This window comes from Meleagris gallopavo, chromosome 17 (genome assembly GCF_000146605.3).
Source record: "Meleagris gallopavo isolate NT-WF06-2002-E0010 breed Aviagen turkey brand Nicholas breeding stock chromosome 17, Turkey_5.1, whole genome shotgun sequence".
Lineage (NCBI taxonomy): Eukaryota > Metazoa > Chordata > Aves > Galliformes > Phasianidae > Meleagris > Meleagris gallopavo.
The window spans coordinates 4,845,033-4,859,565 of record NC_015027.2 but is presented as its reverse complement, the minus strand read 5'-3'; the positions used below and the strand labels follow the sequence as shown (position 1 = coordinate 4,859,565).

The 14,533-nt window shown below is 43.2% G+C and overlaps 1 long non-coding RNA gene across 1 annotated transcript in view; it reads right to left on the bottom strand.

The window, feature by feature from the left end:
• LOC104913533 overlaps positions 1-14,533 on the bottom strand; it is a 42,547-nt gene that overhangs the window by 8,377 nt on the left and 19,637 nt on the right. The window contains exons 5-6 of the long non-coding RNA XR_004161582.1: positions 10,682-10,842; positions 4,695-4,812 (exon numbers count right to left, since the gene is read on the bottom strand). This is a non-coding gene — a long non-coding RNA (uncharacterized LOC104913533). The remainder of the gene's footprint in view (positions 1-4,694; positions 4,813-10,681; positions 10,843-14,533) is intronic.

The window sequence follows — 14,533 nt, the reverse complement described above, 5'->3', positions numbered from 1 at the left end:
TTTTTAAAGGAAAAGGTGGTTCTACATTGAGGCAGTTCTAGAGGGCCTGTATTGAAGGCCGTGTAGGATGTAGGTTTGCATAACCAGAGTATCTGCTGCAATGCTCCATAGCTGAGTGAGAAGTGGTTCATCACTGGTTGGGTGCTGAGCAGCTTATCCCATCATAAAGCATAGCAAGTTTTAGTTTGGCAACAGAAATGATATCTGGCTGCCTGGGTCTTAGAGGGGAGTGGTGAGCCAAGAAAGTGATGCTCCAATCTACTGAAGCACTCATGCTTGGGGCTGGCATTACTCAGAGTCAGCATTTAAATGAAGATGGAAGGTTTGTGATCGTATTTGCATTATAGTCTGCAAAAATTCAATCAAGAGTTGGAAAAGATGAGGTTTCCCACTGCAGATAAAAGTCAGCTATGGGATGTGTTGTGTTCTAATATCAATAAAAGCTTGGTAGCTATGTGAAATGAAGCCATTCCACAATGAGCCTAGGAGCCCTCCAAGATACATTCCAGTGCTATGGGAATTAGCACTCCATAGTAGATGCCAGTGCCCTTAACAAATACTTTCTCCTCTTACCTCAATTCCCTGTGGCATCTCTAATAGGACAAAACATGCTAGTCCCAATGGCTCTGTATAAATTGGAGAAGTCTAAGGAGAAAGAAAGAGGAGATTGCCTGCAGCAGACAGCCCGGCAACAGAATATGTCATGTCATACCTGAGGATGCTATTCTGAGAGCTCAAGACAGGTTGAAAGAAGATTTATTCCACTCGCTGGGGAAAAGCGTTGGAAGGGGTTGGCATCTCTCCCAGACAAGAGTGAGTGATGCTGCAAAAACAGCCCAGGAAAAACAAAACATGCTTCCCCTTTGTAAGGAAGACCAGCCAAACTGGGTCTTACAGCCTTGGCTCAGAGTCCATCTGCAAAGTGTCTGCCACGGTCTGCTCTCACCACAACAGATTGCGTGGGCAGGAGGACACTGTTGGTCAGAACTGAGGGCAACAGGACCAAATCTTTACAACCTCTCCCTATCCTGTTTACGACTAGTTCTGACAGGTAGTAGGGATCAGAGGCCTACAGCACTCTAATCTTTGTCCTCCCCTCACTCATCTGTCAAATAAGACATATTTGAGAGGCAAGCAGAGATACCCAAGCTCACACTGTTCTGCTTAGTTCACTCAGCTCTCAGCTCAAGTTTTAACTCCTTATACTTCTTTCAGTTTTATCAGACATAATGTTTTTTACATGGGTTACTTTGCGGAAAAATTGTTTAAGGTTTCTACTATAAGATTCAGGGATGGGGGGAAAAGAAGTCTGAAGTACCTGCAGTATCCCACAACTGAGAGGGCTTTGGAACTGAAGGGCAACTGGGATTAAACGATTAAAGGTGTTTCAATCAGTTCAGTTCCCAGGGGAAGATCCAAGAGTAGAGAATCCAGCCAGGAATGACAAAGAGGGGAGTGGGAGAAACGTGGGGCAGGCTGTGAGAGGAGATATCTCCTCACATACACCTGCCCTGCAGAAAACTGTGGGTTCACGTCCATGTGGACCTTGCCACTGCTGGGCATGTGGGGAGTTTAAAACCTGTTGTTACAGATAAGGGAGACATTACAGTGTGCTCTATTACTTACTGACCTGCCTGGAGATCCCTCAGCAAAATAAATAAAGTCGTGCCCTGCTACCCTCGTACACCCGATTTGTGTGTGGCCCAGTTTCTGACTGCTCATAAAGTAGCCTCTGTTTTAGAGGATCCAACTTCTCAGTCTCTCCATGGGCAAAGCCAGGATTTTTTTGGGTTCGCGCCTGCTGCTGTCTTTGGGATCTGCCTTACTGCTCCTTCTTGAATTAGAAAGTATGCACTACTGGCAGCTAGAAGCACAGTCTCCTCTCCCCACATAAGGCCAAAGACTCATTTCTTCTCTTCAAGTTTAAATAAAGCTCTACTGTTTTGAAGTGTTATAAAGGGCTGGCTTTTGTTCTTTAACTACTGATCAGTGCCTCGCAGCTCTAGGCCATCAGCTCCTCTCAGCTCCTCTGCACCACGTTGCCAGGCCAGCTGCCTCTGGCTGGACAGAGGAAGCATCTGTCTCATTCCCACCTGCATGTCCAGATAACCAGACTAAGCGATTCACTGGATCTCCCATTGGAAATCAGCCTAGAAGTGGGGGGTGAGGCAAATGCTTTTTCTGTCCCCAGCTCAAGTTCCCCTAGACACTGCATAAATACCTGACTCTGGCTGTGATACAGCAGCATTTTTTCAGTGGAAACATGGAGAATAAAGACTCAGGGGATAGGTCCAGTAGTGTTTTCAGGACTTAAGGTAGCCATCTTGTGCAGAGAAGACAAAGGCAGATGAGCAGAGATGAAAAAAATGGGTCTGAAGAAACAAAGCTAGTTTGTTCGTGGTATATAATTAAATGAGTAGCCCAGTCTATACTATATTCTGAGCTATGGCTAGGAGCAATTAGAACAAATCTATCTGAGTTTAATTTACTAAAATAACATCCCCCTAGAAGTAGTTGGAAATCCTCTGTATTTGCATTTTAGTTGTGTCATTTCTCTGCATTTAAAAGTCAATGAATGCCAGATGTTCCTGATTTTGCTTTCCAGCAAACAGGTATCTTGCCCAAACCATTCCATTTAAATTAGACACAATTTGCTGCAAAGTTAGTTTTGTAGAAGCGAGAAGGGAGCAAAGGGGAAGGGACAAGCAAAACCCAAGAGCTGCCAGCATCTATCATGCAAAATGACTCTGAAGGAAATGGAGGACATGCAGCTGTCATGGCAAACAGCCACAGAGTGAGGGCATGGCGTAAAGGAGCATGAAGCTCTAATGAACAGGAAGAGCAAAGCCAGAGCCACAATTTTATCCCCTGTTGATATCCTACAAGAAAAATGATCACAGAGAACATTTATTGCCCCCTAACAAGATCAAGCTTAATAGCAAAGCTACACATGTTATTTACTTCAATGTTTGCCTATTGCATAAAGCAGAAATGTCTGTTGCCTGGATCCTCACTGCCTGCTGAGGTCCTTTCTCTCAGGCTGGCTGTATACTAGGGAGGTAGATTGAAAAGATCCCAGATCAGATACTAATGCTGGGGAAGATGATGAATTGCACAGGGCCCTAGCTTAATTACAGTATGGAGAGACTTGTAATCAAAACCCTGTCCATCATGTCTCTTGCCCAGCTTGTACAACCTATGGGACACAAGCAATTAACATTCTAAAAGCTGTGTAATGGAGAATAAACCAAAGTGGGCTATCACACCCAGCAGGCTCAGTTTCATATTGGAGTAGCTGTCTAACAGGTCCTCTTAAAGTGCCCTAATTTCATGAGGCCTTTTGTATAGAGGATGAATCCCACCTATGCATGTAGTAAGCCTTGGGTAGAAGAACATGTGCTCATAATGCAGGGAAATAGAGGATACTGAAAATGCAAAAAAGACGTGAGAAGCATGTCAGAATATCAGAGAGGACTTGGAGTATCTGGGCTGGACAGTGAGAACTGCAGAGTAGTGGCATGAAATCTTCTAGTCAGACAGAAGAGAGACACAATCAGGCAAATCACTGCTCCTGTACTTGGCAGTTTCATGCCCCAGCACTCACAGCTGGAGCACGCGCTCTTGCTATATGAGTTTTCCAGAGTGTTCCCCTTCAGCACGCTCACTGGAAGCAGTACCTGCTCAGCAGTCTCGCTACAGAGAACAACAGGCTGGTAATTGCCCACTTGTTCACACTGTGTCCCATGAACTGAACCATTTGAAATTATGCTCTGCTAGACCAAGTGTACTGTAAACCATCTCTGTCCCAACTTTATTCCATATGTTTATGAGCATCTGTCAACCTTGTCTACCTCCTTGCTCCAAAGAGGAACAGTAGGGAAAAGAAGATCCTAATGCTTAATTTTCAAAAGATGCACCATTATCTGCTTTTATCATATCCAATAGGATATGCCTGGGAGTCAGGGAGGGGAAACTAGCCCTGGCACAACAAAAGCAGGAGTTCTGAAAATATCCTAAACATAGCACAGAAGAAAAGGAAGAGACATCTTCATCTCTCAGACACTGTTTTACAGTTACACCCTGTGGATGCACATGATTGATTGTCTGAGTATGCCTGCCACATGTGAAAGCATCCCAGGAGCAGTCAAACAGGAATACAAAACTACTATTCTTATATTGATATAATTGTTTTTGTTTTGTTTTGTTTTGTTTTTTTAACCTCCAAAAGACATTAAAAATGTGCAAGGAAACAAGAGGCAGGGTACCTGAGCAGAGTGACAGAAGACAAACAGGAGAGACCTCAGCATCAGCATGAAGCAGCAGAAAGCAGGGTTTGGGGGGTAGCAGGGGACATGTAAACCTCTTAATGTGCCCCAGAGGGAAAAACAGTGGCTGACAATGCATCTGCTTGTGAAGGAATACCAGCACATGCTCTCCTCCAGAGGTGAGAAAGAAAGCAACAGACATGAGAAGAAAAACAGAGAAGGCGAAAGGGGAGTGTAGGCTGAAAGGATGAGCTGTGAAGGAGCTATGGATGAGAGGCTCAAGATTTTCTAGGAAACATCGAGTCCTTTCAAAACTGGTGGGGTGCATAGAAAAGGGAGACAAAAGCTGAGCAATCTCCGTGCCATTGGCTGCAATCTGCACAGTGCTTTCTGCTCCTCCACCATTACAAAGCACTCTGCTTCTCTTACCTGGCTTGTGGTGCTGCTGAGCTGGGAGACTTGCTGCTTGAGCAGTTTGCGTCCAGATGCTGTCAGGGTAGCTGCAGGGTCCAGCTCCAGCAGAAGACAAGCAGAAGACAAGTCTGCACTACGAAAATAAAGCATCAAAGCTCACTGAACAGTTGATAAGAGGAAAAATCAAAATGGGAGAAAGGGATTCTCTTCAACTTAAAAACACTGTATAAGCAACTTTGTCATACTGTTTCAGGTCATGTTGCTGCCATGTGGCATCAGGCAACATAAATTGCAACACTGTTAATGCAATGCAGAAGGAAGTACCAATTACCCAACTAAAGTCTTGGAGCATCAAACAGGCTTTCAGTAGCTGTTTCACAGGGAGTAATGCTTGCATGGTGATTAGTTCAGCTCCTGAACTTCTACTGAATCAGTTTCAATGTATTTCCAATGTTGGAGCCACAAGGAAGAGGCAGATATGTAATGCCACAGAGCCAGATAGCTCTTACCTGCTTTTGTTATCAACTGGCTCAGGTTTTGGTGTTAACTCTCTGCCCTGTGTGAAATATAGCAGGAGTAGCATCTGGCTGGGAGGTCTTCAGAACAAATGCATTCAGATCATCAAACATTGTACTGACAGTTCTAGCTGCTTTTAAGTGCAACAGGAGAGATTCCCAGCCCTATCAGAGTGAATCAGAGCCCTGAATTCAGTTCCTCACTTCTAGAATTTGAGCGTGACTCTGGGATCTGAGCCTGGTCAGACAATGTGCAGTTCCCATCAAAAAAGCCCACAGTATTTCCACAAGGTACAGCTGCTGCTATACAGTACATGCAGTGATGACTCACATTTACAGATAAAATTGTTCTGATATTGATGAAGTTAGTCTGTGAATCTTCTTGTATGGTGCAGATCGACCGTTTTCTTTCTCTTGATTTAAACAAGCTGGTAGGAATGCTTTACTCTCATCTGAAACTGAGTTTATCAACTCACAATGCACCTGAAATTCCATAGAAAAGAGACACTTCTGTCTCAGGACATTCACCCACAACATCCCTGCCAAGGCAAAGAATTCACTGGTGCTGCTTCACAGAAGTGAGGTAGAATCTTCCCAGGCTCCAACATCAAAATTTCCCTACTTGCAGAGACTAAAGAGGCAAAACTGATCTTTCATGTAGGAGTCATCCCCCTCAACTTTCCTCCAGGCCACCACTGCAAGGCAAAAGCAAATGAGAGATTCTAGTTTCCTCCCCAAGGAAAGAAATAAAATAAATAAAAAGAACAGACATGACAGAAATAATTTGTCAAATACAACACTAGAGAGCAAGTCCTGCTCCTCACTGACCCATGTGTAACCTCCTTACAGCAAGCTGGGACACACACATGAAAATAAGGAAAGAATTTGGCATTTGGACTTTGAAAAACATCTGAGAAAGCTCCACCCTACTAGCATTATTTTTTAAATCCATTCTGTCTTCCATGATGCAGAAAGTTCCATTGTCTTAATTTAACTGATGGAAGGACAGAGAGCTGCAACGTAACCTCATTTCACTGGTGAAATCACAATTAGAAAAGTTTTTATCATCGAACTGTTTTGTTTCAGCTCATGCCTGGCATTACAAATGCTTTCTCTACTCTCCCTTACCTCCTTCTACTTCTATTTACTTCTCCAGCAAGCAGAGCTGTGAGCGTACCAGCCACAGCATCTCCATTTCAAATGGTTTGGCTTTCCTTTCCACAACACTATTTCCTGACTCTTTTTCCAATCTGTTGCTTGCTGAGCAGAGGATTAGGAGAAACTGAATCAGGCAGAAAAAGGTTTTCTCTAGACTGGCCTACAAATACTACCTTTTCCCTCTAAGCTCAGGTACCCAAGCAGCTCCTGCTTTGTACTGGATACACAGAAATCTCCCTAAATTATCTGCATGTGCTCAAAGGGATTGTTTTGAAATTGAACCTTATGAAGTGTATCTTGAGCCTAGCTCAAGTTTGGACACACTGTTGAAATTTGGATTTAATTAATTCCACTTGAGTTTTGAAATGGTGCGATACATTTTTCAGAGGTTTCCCCCCCCCTCCATTTCCTGGATCAGAGCCTCGACCACATTCATGGAAACACTGAAGGGAAAAAAAATCCGTAGCAATAATTCACCAAGTGGGAACTGAAAACATTTGCTGAAGAAGAAGGAACCTCTTGGTCTTTGGATGCTGGGAATAATTCAACCTCTCCTCCTAATTCCCTGAGGCTCAAGCAGTCCTTTTTCCGGCAGAGCTGTGGTTATTTGAGCAAGCTGCCCTGGGGACAAGTGCATGTTACTTGTAGGATTTGGGCTGGGAAGATCAAGCACACAGATTTGTAGGCAAGAAGGGTTTTGTGTTTTAATAACTGCCAGCAGAACCACAGAAGAGCCCAAGCTTTCAGGATGAAAAGTCCTGTGCGGCAGGATTCAGCTCAGATATCTTCAAAGCATGCAGGGAAGTGAAGACATGAACATCATCTCCTTCAGTACAACATTCTGCATGCAACAAATATACAAATCCAGGACTCATACAGCCTTCACTTCATGCTTCTCTCCTACGTTACTCTTTTTTTTGGAGATGTTTCCCAGTGTATTATGTGCCCAATCAATAAAATTAATATTGCTCAATAAGCAGTAAGCCATCTGCTCTGTATGTGCCATTTGCAGCTGTGCAAACAGTACCATGGAACATGGTATTAGAGAACTTCTCCCTTCAGGGACTGGCATTGTATGAGATTTCCAGGACAGTGAAGTGCCTGAATCTTTATGAAGGAGTTCCAAAACAAAAAACAAACAAGGATGCTGCCAAGATATCCCCCCAGTCTCCTGCAGGTAAAGAATTCTTAGAGACCTACCCTGATTGCAATGAAAACCCCATGTTTGGCCACTGGAGGTTCCTAGGATTACCCTTCAACTTATCCTCCTTAAAAAACAAACAAACAACAAAACAGGTGTCAGGTTCCCAGAAACAAAAATATTTGCATCCCAGAACATCACCATCCCAGCAGCATCATGGGGGCTTAGAAGGAAGATGAAGAGGGCAGGAGATCTCTGCATGGCAAAAGGAAGAAAAAAAAAAGTGCCATCTTGGACTATCTGGTCCTGATCAGCAGTGACTGTTTGCAGGGTATGCAGAGTGAGAATGGGTGACACAAACTGATCTGAATTAGAAGTTAGATTCCTGATGTCCTGACTACTAGGAGAGCAGATTTTGAAGCAATTGCTCCCTTCTTGAAAAGCACCCTCAGATCAGCAGAACGTGTTAATGTCTGGTCATCACCCAGCCTCCACTCTTTAAGACTAGCAGGTAAAAGTACGGCCTACCTGCATGGTTCCAATCTGGCATGTTTACTCAAATCCACTAAACATCAAACTAGAATACACATTGGGCGATGTATATCCCACTGGTCTAAATTCCCCTTCAAAAATACACAGCATGACCAAAGACAAACCATGATCCCACACCCGAGCATACATTTCAGGAGAGATGCACTACATAACTATAGTATCCCTTACCTCTAAGAAGAAATAATTTCATCAATTTTGTACTTCTATGTTTAGTGATAACTAACTGGATCTCATTTAAGATTCTCATTACCTTTAATGACTGCTCAATCCAAAGAAAATCGGTGAGAAAAACTTGACTGAATTCAAATTTACAGAACTGCAAACCAACAGTTTCCACTTTACAGACTACAGCGTCTGTAGATTTTAGCTCTCTGAGTGATGCAGACAGGAGACAGCAGTGGAATCAGACACCTTTCTTGAATGGTCTCTCCAACACCACTAGCCCAGGCACTGGGTCGCAGAGAGGAGCCTTTCTTCCTCAGCAATTGCACCTCATAGATAAAGATGAAGAGTTTCCAAGGTAGAAATTCCTTAACAAAACATTCTGATATCAGTAAAATGCTTGTTTATTGACAGAAAATGTTTGGATGCAATTAGCACCTTAAAATCTAAGTAGAAGACAAAGCACCTTTGTTTTGATGAACTGGAAACAGAAATGATCCGTTTTGATTTGAAGTGACTAACTCAACAGTGAAAAAAAATTAAAATGGAAATGAGTCGAGGCTTTTACTTGAATCAAGATGCCTCTTAAACATCTTGGCATGAACGCTGGCTTTTCCAAATCTCTTTACACTGTTTATTTCTAAATACCGGATGTCTGGTTTGCTCAGTGCACGCGCACATGTGTGCATATGAAATATTTGCCTGGCTTTTCTGCCCCAGCATCACAATCATAGCACACAGACTTGAACTACTGGCACTGAGAGGGAAAATACAGCAGACAAAGAAGGGGCAGGAAATAGTACAGATTATGTTTGGTTTTCCATATACCCAGCTAGGTTTCTTCAGAAACTGTTCCTGTATTTCTGGGGCGCAGAGAGCTTTTGTAACTCAGAATAAAAACTTTCCTTGCCCAGCATGCTCCCTAGCAGGGCAAGGCCTGTAATAATGAACGCTGTAACCACGTGCGGTGTCACAAGGCATGTTATTCCATCTTGGTCTTTCCAGCACCCTGACCGGAGAATCTCTGCTAATTACTGGTAATCAAATACAGATTGCATTTCTAAGGATCTAAATCTTCAGCTTCATAGCAAAAATACAGCTTGGGAAAGATGCTGGTCATCTGCCATCCAAAAGGCAAGAGCTGGCTGGGCAGGGAACACCAAGACTTTGTCTCCTTTCACATTTAAGAGAAAAGCAGCGTTCTTGCTCTTGGGCTGCTGCCAGAGCTATTTCTATCAAATGAACCCACCGTGGACAGCAGACTGTGCAGTCAAGGATTTAATAAGCCAAAATGTTTCCCATGATATTTGGGCTACTAAAGACACAGAGCCCGGCACAGCAGGTTTCTTCCAGCAGCTAAACTGTCAGCCATGGGCGTCCCTTGCTGTCTGTGAACACAGGCTGGGAGCACAAAGGGCCAGGCACGCTCTTCGACTTAACGAACCACAGAAAGACCAAGCCAGCATGACAGCAGACGCAAACAAGAATGTAATTAGAGGTGGATTATAAATCTTTGGCTAGGTACCTGGAAACACTTGCATTGTGAGAGAAAGCCTTGCTGATGGCATTTGGGCTTAATTTAGGTCACGATTACAGACAGGGTGCTCTGAAACTGGCAGGGGTCAGATGACAAATCAAAAACAGGCTCCTATTTGTCTTGACTCCTGCTGCTGGCCTCACCTTTCCAGCCCCAAAGCCCAGACAGAAGCAAGCACTGTTTTCCCCTGGCCAGCTGGTGAGCAGCAAGTGTGGTGCAATTCATGCTTGCTCTGCTTGCACTGCGTCTGTCCACAGAGCAGGAAAAAAAACAACACAGTTAAGTTCTTTTGCTCTAAAGAACATTTTTACATCCAGAAAGCAGAAGAGCTCCAGCAAGGGGAATGTACAAGTCAGTTGTTGTGTGGGGAACCCCAGAAGGCATAGATGCTGCATGCTATGATATACAGAGAACCCAGAGCCTTTTGGAAAGATCTCTGTACCACTCTGCATGGAAAAAGTTTCTCGTCAGTCAGGGTAGTACCTCAGATCATGGCAGTTCTAAGACTGTCATTGACTTGTTTCTTTCTCTCTAAAAAAAGGAGGAGAGTGGCACTAATTGGTGGGGAGACCCTCAGACAGGAGTGAACCAGTACAATAGATGTCTACTCCCAAGAGCACTATTTCTCTAGGTCGATCTTTGCCAGGTTTGGGCTATCACTACAGTGTCCTGCTCTTGATGTTGAGATTTGAAAGTATCTGCTTGGAACTGTGTCTCTTTCATTGTGTCACACTACCTGGATAAGTCTGGCATGAAGTTTAGACCCGTAGACACGTAGACAGCATGTGCCTGTATATGGGACTCAGCAGTAGAGCACTGAACTTCAAAACTCTTTGCTCTTCCCAGAACTATACCATGCCAGAGGCAACTGCAGCCAACTTGGGGCTTTAGAGCAATGACTCAACCTGAATGTAGAGTGGAAGGAACCGTGACTTACCCAAACCTGAAGAGCACATGCTTGACAGACAAAGGGAAACTTCAGACCTCTGCATCCCATCACCAGATCATGCTGTTTCTTCTAAAGTATCTCAGGGCTACTCTTTACCCTTGCCCATGTAGGATAGAGCAGCCACATTTTGACCAGTCCAGGATGCAAACCTGTGAAGAGAATGTGGAAGGGACATTAATAGGAACATTAATAAATGAGCTGAGTTTTCAAAGAGTTGGATGGTGTTTGAAGGCTACGATGTGATTTAAAAACTAGCTGGTGTGGACACTGGCTGGCTTTGTTTGAGGTTGTTTGCATTTCAGGCCCACCGGCTCTCATTCATCTCCAGAGAGGCATATTTAGCTGTCACTTGAACTGAACCCTGACTGACACTTCATGCAGATTTTCTTACACTGGGTGGCTGGTCAGTGAGTCCTGGCAGGAAAGCAGTATAAAAGTAGCTGCAAAGGTTGAGGTCTGATCTGAAATCCTTCTGAGTTTCTGCAAAGCATTCCTCTGATATCAGTAGGCTTTGGATGGGAGCCATCACAAACAAGACACATGCTACAGTACATCACAGTTATTTCTATCCAGGAGAACAAGACAAGTTTCTAGGGGATAACCAGCAGCTGGTGAAGGCAGTAGGCATCCAGTCTCCTGGGTTTTGCCCTAAGCAATCTCTTGAGCCCCAACAAATTCTTTTCTGGGAACTCTACCCATTCTATTGCTGTGGGACCCTTAGAACCATCAGTTTTATTAGTAAAGCTTTACATGGTCTTTTCCCAGCCTCTTTCCCTGCTATCAGGGCACAGTGCAGCACGGTTGCTTGGACCAAAAGCACATGATCATTGCTACTAATCATAGCCATTCTGTCCTTGGCAGACATAGCTTTGCTGCAGAGCCCCAAAAGGGCCATTTGATGCCTTTCAGTTCACAGTTCTCTAAATAACTCACTGGTGCCAGAGGGCACATCTGCTCTACATGCATTCACCAGCAGACAGGTGAGATTTAGTATCATCTGCCTAATCTGAAGACATTTTTGTTTGCATTTTGGGGTTTTTCTTTCAACAGCTCCATTTTCTGTTTGCCTGAAAGATATCAGGGCAGTGTGTGGAGGTGTAGAGCCTCTGAATAGGAAGGGGGAAAAAGATGATCTGTGAAAAGGGCTGGGAAATATGGAGAAGCAAAAGGAGAAAAATAAAAGGAATGATATTTACTGTACTGTGTGGTGAACCTGCTTGTAGTCACCCAATTGTTGTTTATTCCTTCCCAAATTCAAACCAGACCTTCTGTCTTGCTAGTCAGTGCCTATACAAACAAGTGAGTCTGTACCCCCTCGAGGGATCCATTTTCCCCACACAGAGGCCATATTTTTGCTGCAGCCAAATCCAAATTGACTGAGGAGGACAATGGTCCCAGCCTTTGCTATCCTTGTTGATGCTGAAGTTAAATCCTGTTGAGTGCAGCATCAGACAATTAAAGAAGAGCAGAAGGCCTTACTAGAAGTATGTGCACCTTTTAGCAATTGGTAGCAGGAGATGAAAGTTCTTTGTGCACAAAGGTCGTAGGAGATGACTCGTGTTTCACAGTGCTGCTCTCCAGGTCCCTGTCCCCCATGGCTCTGTGCTCAGCCAACTTGAAAAAGATGCTTTTTAAATCCAGTTACATCAGTACTTATGTGCAACAGCCAATTATTTCTCTGTCAAATAGTGCTCATTATGGGCAATCATTTATTTCAGCAGCAGCCTTCTTGCTTGGCAAGGTGGAAGGCACACTTTGCATCAGGACTCTCAGTGCTGTCTGTGCCCAAGCAATGTGGAGTTGCTGGGAGGTGTCACAGACAAGACACTGGAGTCACATGGGGATGGTTTTAGTTTAACAGCAGCCCAACAAGCACAAGCAGATGATTCACCAAACATGGTCTATGAGACCAGCAGCATGTGAGTACACACTGCAGTGTACCCTGGCTTCCAAAGCAGTATGGTTTAATCCAGATAGGCCTATGACAATACCAAGGCCAGTGTGCTATCATGGGTTAGACTAAGAATATCCCATTTTTCTGCCATTTACTGCCATCTCAGAGGTGTGGAATAACAACTCCAAAGGCAGGAATACGACCCACTGGTTAGCTGTCAACAGAACACAAGCCGGCAGTCTTCTTGTGTGCATCAACTTAGACTCTGTGGCAGCAGGCATGTTTTCAGCAAACATAGCTGAAATTATAATTTTAAGTTATTTAAAAGCGGATGAGCTTCAGTTTTAATCTGCCAGCATTTATTTAATAACAAACTCAGGATGAACCTAGATTTTATTCACCCAATGCCGCTGAATTTGGATATTCAAGACCCAGCTGCTTTGCTGTTGGCACGTGAGAACATCAGTTAGGATTCTGAGAGAGACTTTATGCTATGATGACTTGCAAACCTACCTAAGATATACAGAAAAAGTACTATTTTAGCTAATCTAGAAATGCACTAAGAAAGCACAAATAACTCAGTTACAGGAAAGAACAGGGCAGATGCCAAGCCCGTTAGGGGAACAGGAAGAAAGAGGAGATAAAGGCAACTTATGTATTTTAAAAATAAATCAGTAAGTACAACCCTTGTTTTACTGTTTTTCCCCCAACTCGCTAAAATACGCAATTAGCTCACTTACAAATCAATCACCGATGGCTTATAGACAAATTGCTTCAGGTTCTTGTTTGCTTTCCATAACTTCTGAAGGCTGAAATGAATGCTCCCATGGAAAAATTACTAACAAGTTTCTAGTTCGGCGTGTCTTCCAAAGTTACGTGAATTTCAGTAAAACCAAAACACTTTCTGAGAAATTTTCAATTCCCTCCAGCCCTTCAGCTCCCCACACCTCCCAGACAAATCAGTGAAAAGGGATATTCGTGGTAACATTTCCATTTGGATAAAGAACGTTTCATTAAGGAACAGAACATGAAGCTGAATAAAGAGTTCAGTCCAATTCTAGCCCAAACACTGGCTAGATGCATTTTCCCAAACTGCTTTTCTTCATCTCCTTTCATACCATTTTCCTGTATTTTTTTTAAATGGAAAAAGGTATTCCAATAAAAAGGACTCAGAGGGTCCCAGTTTGAACTGTACAGAGCTTTTATAGCTCCTGGGTGCTTAGCAGATCGGGGCTTTGTTTGTTTTAAATATGCATTACATTTATTCCAAATAAACTCTATAAATCAATCTTAGTAATAGAAACCAGAAAAGTTTATGCAAAACAAATATAGAAAGTCATAAATACTGTGTTTAAGATGTCATTTTTGTGGCTGGTATATTTCTATGGTATGTTTTTACTGTTCGTGGGATAAATTTTTCAGAAACATAAAAATCTTTCCTCCTCTCCATTCTCTATAGGTTTATCCCAAAGAAATAATGAGGCTAGCTCCATAAACCAGCATTTATTAAATCCAAATGGGCACTCCATCCTACAGTAGCTTTCAATATAATCTATTTGATCTTTCAGAGTTGTTGGAAAATGATTTCAAGGAGAACTTTCACGGAACAAATTAACTTGAGAGAATGTTTTATACCCCAAAGAGGGAGGAAAGCAATTTCCCCAGTTTGTTTCTGCATTCCCCTTAGCCTGACTGCAGATATGGCTGTTTAAAGAGGCACTCTAGCTGCTATCACAGGATCTTAGCAGTGATGCCAGCAGCCCACAGAAAGCAGGGTTACAGACCCAAAAGATGGAATTATAGGCCCATAGGAGTATAACCAAGACAAGTTTGGTGAAATTTCAGATTGCAGAAGAAATAGAAAAGAACAGACTCATATGGAAACTAAAATCTGTTTGTTCAAGTCACAATACAAATCTACCTCTTAAAAGTTATCTTTCTGTATT